Below are 9742 nucleotides of genomic sequence, written 5' to 3' on the forward strand. Positions count from 1 at the left end.
AGAGAGACAGTGAGAAAGGGAGAGTGGATAGGAGAGAAGATGTGAAGGATGTTATAAGCTGGTTTTTTTTTTCTCTGATATTCTCACATTTCCCACCCTTGTCTTTCAGGATTTGAACTTTGTGTGTGCCTTTTTCTTCCTATTGCAAAGGCTTACAGAAATCTGTCAAAAAAAAGTCAAGTACATGGTTCATGATGTGAATAAGGGATGAATATGTATGTGTGTTTTGATACTGCAGACAGGAAAAAAAGGAAAAAAACTGTGTTAAAGAGGAGGCTGGCATAATCAGTTGCACTAAAACTGCAGTTGAATTAAAGCCTCCGGGGTGCAAGAGTGAAAAAAAATATATAAACGGAGAAAAGAAGAAGGGGAGGAAAAAAAGTGAAACAGGATAAACATAAAGAAAAGAGGAAAGCGAATTCAAAATGTCATATTATAAGTTTACTGCAAAGTTCTTGCGTGAATGTCACAAAAAAAAAAAAAAATCCAAATTTTCTTCTAACTCTAAAGACACAGCCTGTTTTCAAAATCTAACTCAGGACACATGGGGGTTATTAAAGTACTGACAACAGCTCTATTTGTGTCACAAATTTCCATCTTCAATAGTTAATGAGCAAAATCAGCAACAGCCCCTTCCTAAGTCTCTGGCTAGACAAATAAACTAAAGCAGCTACTGCTGCCATCAAATATGTGCCCATTTTCATTTAGTAGGTTTCACTACTTAGAGCTGATCTGTTTTGCTGTGTTTCTCACATAGATGAGGCCAGTTAAGGAGCTGCTGCTGCCATTACCACTTTGATTTACTGTGAGTTTGAAGCAGGACAGAAATGAAGACCAGAGCTTGGGAGCAGCATGATGATTTGAACTGGGCAGGCAACAACAGAAGAAACCAGGAATAAAGAATAATGATAAGTAAGCTTATATCCATGGAGAACTGCTGAATGGGATCATGGGAACCAGGTGAGTCCGATAAGGGATTCCCATCCTGCTCCTCCAGCTGGGGAAACCACTAAGCACAGAAACTGAGAAAAGAGACTAATTGACACAGATGGCGCAAGGGGAGGTGAACTAAACACAAAGGAGAAAAAACTCTAATATTAGAAATAAACTAAATGTAGAAACAGAAAACCAGAAATTAATAAAAACCTAACCAGCAAGAAATTAACTAACCAATGGCAGAGAAAGATCTTTATTGTACAGAAAACATCACAACTTAGATTTTACAAATATGAGAACATGAGTTGAAGGCCTTATTTGCACCCAAACTGACAAGTCAAACAACGAGATCAGAGAAGTAAAGCGTCACATGACAACTGAAGGAACTTCAGAGATCTACAGCTTAGAGGCAAAAATTAATTATTAATTGGGTTATTAATGAAATTTAAATCTGTTTAATCACTTACTATACTATTTTTTTATAGTTTGAAGAATGTACTATCAATACTTTCAAGGGAATTTTTTTCTTCCTGAAAGTGGAAGACTACATCTTCCTCAATATGAGGAAGGAGGAACATTGCGCTAATTGCTCAATTGCTTTGCTCAAATCACCTGCCATGTTAGTTTATCTCAAATTATTTCCAGAACTCTAACTGCAGTTCCTCACAAAACAATAAAGTCATTCATCATGATGATGATGAGTATGCTCTCCAAGCTATGATGGAACTCATAGCAAATTAATCCAGCATAGAAACAAAAGAGACTCTGTGGGATCATTTATTCTTCATATATTCAATTTAATCAGCTGTTTTCAAAATGTTGAATTCTTTTGTATGGCAATATGGTAGATGGATAAGATGGCATCATGGATACTTAACAATGTTCAGCAGGTAGACACATGTTTAAAAATATATACATAAAAATGATAATGAATGAAGTAAATGGTCAGATTACAAGACAATTTGACCGTTTACTACCAGAAGTTGCTTCATGTGCTTCCTGGATTGTGATTTATGACTTTGCAGTCCTCCCTCGGGTTCTTCTCTATTGCATGTACTCCAGCAGCTAAAAGCACGGTGACACTGCAGGGATCTGCTTCTTCTTTCATCAGCCTCCAGCCCCTGTGGATGTGATCACACTGGATTACAGAACCTCGAGTATTAAGGCTGCAAAAAGGATGATCTCTGTGACTGGCTTAGGAATAAGAGCTCTGGGCTAGAATCACACTCATGTCAATTATCACACGCTTTAACCATCTTAAAAATAAAAATTCAAGCATCACCTGCATGGATTCTCTGTTTGATGAGCCCCATCATGGAACTGAGCTGTTCAGATTAAGGAGGATGTCATCATCATTTCCCCTCCTGAGGTTCAAGCTCTATTGATCAAAGCCCAGCCCCTTCCCTTCCACAGCGTGTGCTGTTCAGTCTGTGGGGAAACCCTTTCAAATTCCTGTACATGGCTTACATTATTCTGAAAGTGTCAGAAGAATCCCAGGTTATTTAGGTTTTGGGTCTTTTTCAGAATTTGTGTTTTTTTTTGTGTCAATTTCTTGTTTTATTGTGCTCATCCTTATTCTTTGTTTTTGTGTTTCTGTCAGTTTTTCTTTGCTTTTGATTTTTTTTCCCTAGCTGTTTATCTACTTGTGTTTAAATTTCACAGTGAAACTTTATTCTGTTGTATTTACTTTATTCTTTGTTATTGTTGGAATTATCTTTTTCCTGCTTGCAAGTTAGTGATTCTTCTCCGTTGCCACTCCCATCCCATCTCTCTGTTTCTCACTCAGCTTGCCTCTCTGGTTTCTACTCTCGGCTGCAGACTTTTTCCCAATCAGCCTGACCTAATCAAGTTCTCAGCCTATAAGCTCCTATTTTTCTGTTATTCAGCATTGGACCTGTTTGTTCCTGTCATTGTTTCTTTATTCCTCCTGAATTGCTGCTTGTGTTTGCTTGCCTGTAAATTTATCCTATCAATATTAAAAAGGCTCAAACTCACCTCTGCCTCCTACTCTACCTGCATTGTTAGTCCAACTGCTACACTCATCGTGACAGAAATTGTTTTCAAGCTTCATGCAGTAGGTTTTCTACTGATAAATTATTCAAAAGCATTTGAGATTTTTTGTTACTTTTTGCTCTAATCATGTATCAAATGACGATATTGAAAAACACCAAAATCCCAAATAATGAAGCCTGCACCAAACTATCTTCCAAAGAGGTTTTACTATCAAGCTAAGACAGGGAATTTAGTTCTTCTTTTTCTGGTATTAGGATGTTAGGAAGTTTCGTTTGTCTTTATCCTCGCTGCTTCGCCTGGCGGCCTGAACCTGATCACTCAGCCTGATCACTCAGGCTCACATCAATGCCCACTTTTCCTCACTCATCCCAATAGGCTCCATCCTTATGGCTTCCTAATGATTCTTTGATTTAATGATTGGCTGCAGTGACACAAATCAGAGTCTAAAGAGTAATCAGCTGACAGACATATTATAACAATCTTTTAAATAAAGTCAGGTTTCTTACTGCAAAATGAAGTTCCAAGTTTTTAACTGAAAACTAGGAATCATATTTGTATGATGGTATCTGAAAGATACTGAAATATATAAGCTCATTAGATGATAACAAAAAAAGACTGGCCCAATATTGAAAGGGGAGAACAAGAGACATTTACAAAATAAATTGCTCCATAAATGTTAGAACTCACTGGAGTTTTCTGTTCCAGCTGTAAGTTAAGCATATTTATGCAGTGCCTTGGAAAAGTGCTTAGAGTAGCACAAGATGTTGGAATGCACTTCCTCTGTCCTTTCACTCCACAAACACCAGGGACTTATTTAAAATCTGCTGAAAGGGCATTTATATAAGCAAGTCTTCTATTAGTTATTTATTGTTAGATTATTGGTTTAATGTATTGTTTTCATCTCTCTCAGTCATTTTAACAAGTAGTATTAATTACCCTCTTCCAAATCTTGTCATATCACTACCACAAACTTAACTTAAATATGTCTTATGTGGATTTTTTTTTCTTCGATAGATCAACATGAAGGTTTTCCTAATTTAGAAGTAGAAGGGAAATAGTAAATCTAAGTATAAATACAGCTCTTGTGTGAGGCTCTTAGAGATTTGTTAGAGAACATAAGTCTCCTTAGTTTGCTGCAAGCCATTCAGGGACACGGCAACTTGTAGTAGAATACTCTTTTTTTTCTCTCTATTGAATTGAGGTCTGGGCTTTGACTTGGCTTTTCCAGAACATCCACTTTGTCTTCAAACCATTTCTTCGGAGCTTTAGCTTTATTCTTTGCGTCATTGGAAAATGATGTAGCTGGAAAATAAGTATTCTCTGAAGCTGTAGCTCTCTTGCAGATGGAAAAAATTGTCTCCACCACCATGCTTCACAGTTGGGGTAGTGCGTTTGGGGTGATGTGCAGTGTTTAGTGTCTACTAAACATTGCATCTTGCATTTGCCTTTGGTCTGATGGCCAAAATGATCGATTTTAGTCTCATCACACCAAAGAACCTTTTTCCTATTAGTTATGGAGTCTTCTACATGCCCTTTGGAAAACTCTAGTCAAGTTACCTTTAACAGTGACTTTCTCTTTGCCACTCTTCCTTATAGCTTTGACTGATGAAGAACCTGGGAAACAGTTGTATGTGCAATGAATGGTTTAGATAATGTTTTAGAATACACTTGATATAGTTAATAATTTGTTACTTAGCTATTTATTTTTGAGCTTAATCCAATTTTCAAAGAAGACTGGGTCACAATTTTAGTGTCTATCTATATAATCCTGCTAGAAACATTCTTTTAAAAGACAGCCTTAATCACAACTGTGTCGATTTAGGATGGTATGATGGTAGAAGTTTAAGTTACACTATTGCAATTCATAACAATCTCTAGAGTTAGCATGTTACATTATATTTTTATTTCGACATATGTAGCTCTCACCAAGTAGCTGTTAACACAGTAAGACAACATGAACAGAATTCCTGTTTGCATATTTTGCTATCTTAATTTATTTAGGAAAAGTTATATATATATATATATATATACATATATATATATATATATTTGCCCAATCAACATGCAGTTTATCATTCCATCCATTTATTCTCCACACAGGTTATGGTTAACCACACATTTTTAAGTGAGATTTTTTTTTCTAACATAATGTCATGTAACTGCTGCTCATATGTTTTATTTCCAAGCAACAATCCGAGTAAAAAAAGGAGCACAAATCCTGCTGTAGCTGCTGTAGTTATTCATGCTAAAAATATTATTTATTTATCTGATTTTATTACATTGGATGAACAGAATGTTACTAATCCCTGCCTTTGTCAGATTGCCTAGGCTCAGCGACACCATGTGGAGGGAAAAGGTATGGCATGTGGCTCCAACAGAAAGAGAGAGAAACTTCCATTCTCTGTGCACAGAAGAATTTCAGCTTTGACAAAAGACACCTTTAGGTTTAGAAATGTAATTTGGTGAGATAAAATATTTTGGATACCATTGAAGCTCTGTAAGAAGTAAAAAACAACAACAACAAAAAAACAGTGTTTCACTGTTGTCAATGGGTCAGTACATCTGTGCTGCAGAACGAAGCTGCTTGGTCCTGCCCTGCAAGACTGATGTGATCTTATTAATAGTAAATAAAAATGATGATAGAAAAAAAAAGCATACAGACCAATTTATCTATTTTCTACTACTCTGATAAGCTAAAGTTGAATCCTACATTTGTCTCTTTACTTGAACTTGAACAAGTGAAGCTTTTTCCAAGCCTTGGAGGAAAATGGATTCCTCTGAAGTGTTAAAAGTTGACATTTGCAGGCTCAGGTTGCAACATTGCACATTTTTCAGTAACACCTCCAAAGCCAAGCTTTTATTTTATTTTATCTAATTATATTCTCACAACAAAATCGCATGCTGCATGGGAGCATGCATATCCATTTAAAGCAAGATAATTAACTGCATTAGTTCAACTTGAAAAGGCAAATGTAGGCCAAAATGTTATGTTTTATTAAAAAATAAAAAATAAAGCCATAAATATATTAGCTAAGACTGAAAGCCCACTTGACATTTTCATCTCTTTGCCCACAGGCTGATGTTCTGCATATGCACTGCTTCAGAGTAATTCAGTCAATGCTCAAACTCCCTGACATTTATGTGCTAGAGAAGTGTTCATACCAATAGATATGTTTGTAAAACATTGCTACATTTATAATGACATTAGATTACACGTAGCTGGATTCCATTTAGCAAGCAGGTGACTTTTGAAGGTGCCTGAATGCAGTATATTTTATTTAGGAGTGTGTGAGTTGACAGGGCAGTCAACTAAGAATTGAGTTTACTAATCCACACTAAACTAGGTCTGGTGTGGTTCTTTCAACAAGATATTAACAGCCAATTCCGCAAGATCTTTAATTTTGTTTGTGGTGCATTTCATGGATTGAACTTGTCCAGCAAATTCCAATAAATTCATTTGGATTGAGATCTGTGGTCTTTGGAGGCCATGTCAACACCTTAAACCCAGTGTTTTTCTCTTCAAGCCATTTATCTTTGCTTTGTGGTAGAGCGCAATATCCTGTTGAAAGAGATTATGCTAAGACCATTTCCAAACTTACTGATCGGTGGCCATGCAGCATCATATAATATAAACTGTAAAGCAACTTGTGTCTTCAGTCATTTTATCACAATAAACATTAACTTGCTCAGCAGTTTGAGCTGCAGTGGTTCAGACTGAATTGGATCCTCACTGGTCAGCCTTTGCTGTCCATGTGCATCAATGAACCATTATCCAGTTGTTGGTTCACCACCTTTTTCTTCTGCATACACATTCTGATACTAGATACAAACTGCTGCCACAAGAGCTGCAGTTTGGGGATGCTCTGGTCTAGTCATCTGCCAACTTACTTGTAGGTAACTTTTCAGCAAGATATAAGAGCTTGCTTTAAGTCCATAATTCCTTAGTAATAGTGAAAAAGTATTAGTTCCATTTGGAGATTATTTCACTTATAACAAGACATTTGTATCATGTTATAAGTGAAATTATTTGCCAATGGAACTAGTACTTTTTGAGCCAAATTAATAAATTATTGACTAAAAACCAGCTTTTATATCTTGCTGAACAGTTACTTCTGAGTTAAATTTGTATTATTTTAAGTGTACTAATATATTTGCACAAGAATACTTTAGAAAGGGCACTATATTCTGCAAGAAACCTGTGACAGGGTGTGTTCTGAGTGAAAGACAAAGTCTTGTAGGTGAAAAGATTTTCTGGTATTTCTTAGCCCTCAGGGCCTCATGTTGGAAGTTTCTTATACAAGTTTAAAGACATCTTCTATTTTAACAGCACTCTGCTTTATTATGCAGAGAAGCTCTGTCAGGCCATCATTATACCCACCACACACTAGAGATTTAGTCATTGTTCAGTACCACACAGATTTTATCTTTGTGAAGAGCAAAGATTGTTATAACCATAAAAGTGGATACACAGTGTGCAAATGCATGCAATGTGATACTCTGCATGCAAAGTTAGCAGAACTTTAAGGAAGGTGGCTCTAATCACTGCAGTAGAAGAATACATGTTCTTTTGTGTTTGTTCTGGTATCATTTTACATTACCAAGAGGTGAAATAAAGCTTGTTCTTTGCTTGGCACTGACAGTACTACAGACGTGAATGAGGGTGAGAAATAATAATGAATAAAGAAGAAGATTAAAGCTTAAAAAGGGTTTTGTATTTCTTCTCCTCGTCACTAATTTAAATATTCAGGCTATGTTTCCTGCTCAGTCAGAGTGGAGTCCTTTAACAGCTGGGTATGTGGCATCATTTAGAAGAATACATTTCATTAATGATTTTAGATTTTGGAAGATAAAATTTGAGGATCTGTAACAAAAATATAAATAAACAAATAAATTAATAAACAAATAAGTAAATACACATTCAAAAAAAAAGTCTATGGAGCCATAAAGTATCTTTTTGGGGAAAACATGCTATGGTACAATATTTTAGTGGACACACCTTACATGGTGAAGAAAGAGCTCTACATGCAAAATGTTTGTGTGGTGGAAAAATATCACTGCTGAACTCAAGAAACTCGCATGAAGCATGATTGTGGCTGCATCACGGTGTGGGGGTGCTTCCCTTCAGCAGGAAAAGGAAGCTCGACAGAGATGATGGGAAATTGGATAAAGCCAAATAAAGGAAGAAGTCAGAAAATTGGAGCATTGGGTCAAAAGTTCATCATCTAGTAGGGGAAAGACCCCCGACATACAGCCAGTGTTACAATGGATTGCTTCAGATCAAAGTGTTACAGTAACCGTAAACTAGACATAAATCAACACGATGACAGCACTTGAAAACTGATTCCCACAGACCATCCGATTTAAGGTTTAAAAAAATGATCTTAGAGACATAACCAGAAAACCCAACAGCTTGTATTTGCAGCAAAATGTAGTTCTTGAAAGCATTGACTCAGAAAGGGTTGGACGCATTTTCAGATTGTTTCATTTATTTTAATAGCCAATTATGCTTTTCCTTATGCATCTCAGTTATTTGTTACGTTATGTTAACATATTATTAAAAAACAAACCAAATAAATCCAAGGAACATTTTTGGCTGTACCTTCACAAAATGTGAAAATTATGGTGACAACACTATTATTATTATAATATTGCACCTTCATAGGTGCATTCTGTTTTTTTCTCTTTATTATCTACAGACTTAATTTGCAGGTCACGACCTGTTTGCAAGTTTGTTTGTTTTAAAGAAGCTGAAAAGGGATTCAACAAGTAATCAAACTACTCTGGAGGAAAATCAGAGCAAACCCTACCTTGGGTTTGTCTTCATATTCAAGCCTTAACACTTTTGTCCTTGGCCTTATTTTGTCCTTCTACTGCACAGGTGTCAAACTCCAGTCCTCAAGGGCCGCTGTCCTGCAGTTTTTAGATGTGCCACAGGTACAAAACACTGAAATGAAATGGCTTAATTACCTCCTCTTTGTGTAGATCAGTTCTCCAGAGCCTTAATGACCTAATTATCCTATTCAGGTGTGGTGCAGCAGAGGCACATCTAAAAGTTGCAGGACAGCGGCCCTTGAGGACTGGAGTTTGACACCCCTGTTCTACTGGAATGCACATTGCAGTAGCAAACCTTACTGGATGCGTAAACCCTAGGATGATCAAAACAACCTTTTGTATTCCTCTGGGTCTTTATCTTGCCTTTTCAAATAAGATTATCTTGCAGAAATGCATACTGATGACAAGACAGCAAATTGATAAAAGATTTATTTCTAGAAATTCTTTGAAGGAAATATTTGAATTGCCATAGGAGGTAAATGCTTTACAAGCACATTGCACAGCTTGTACCACTGTAGTGGTTGGCATTTAGCTCGTTGCCATTTTTACACTGAGAATGATGGATATGGAATATGAATGCTCAGTGACACGATGACCCAGCAAAATGCTGCACCCTTCTCTCAGCTTGTTCCCTATGCTCACAAACACACACATTCACAAAAGGATAAAACCACCATCTTCAAAATATGAGGTTATTGGGCTCAATTGAAGCACTTTATAAAATGTACCTATTGTGTCAAAGCACAAAGAAAAAGTACAAACTGACAATGAAAAAGATAATTTCCTTATTAATACTTTAAAATTATATAATCATAACTTATCATTTTAAACGTTCTCATCAATTCTACTTGCGAAAAAGGAGAACAGGAAATGATGTTTAGAATATTGGTGCAGATTTCCATTCATCAATTCAAATGGTATATGGTCCTTCACTCGTATAGCATTTCATCATGTCGAGAGA

The sequence above is a fragment of the Xiphophorus hellerii genome, chromosome 18, assembly GCF_003331165.1.
Source record: "Xiphophorus hellerii strain 12219 chromosome 18, Xiphophorus_hellerii-4.1, whole genome shotgun sequence".
Lineage (NCBI taxonomy): Eukaryota > Metazoa > Chordata > Actinopteri > Cyprinodontiformes > Poeciliidae > Xiphophorus > Xiphophorus hellerii.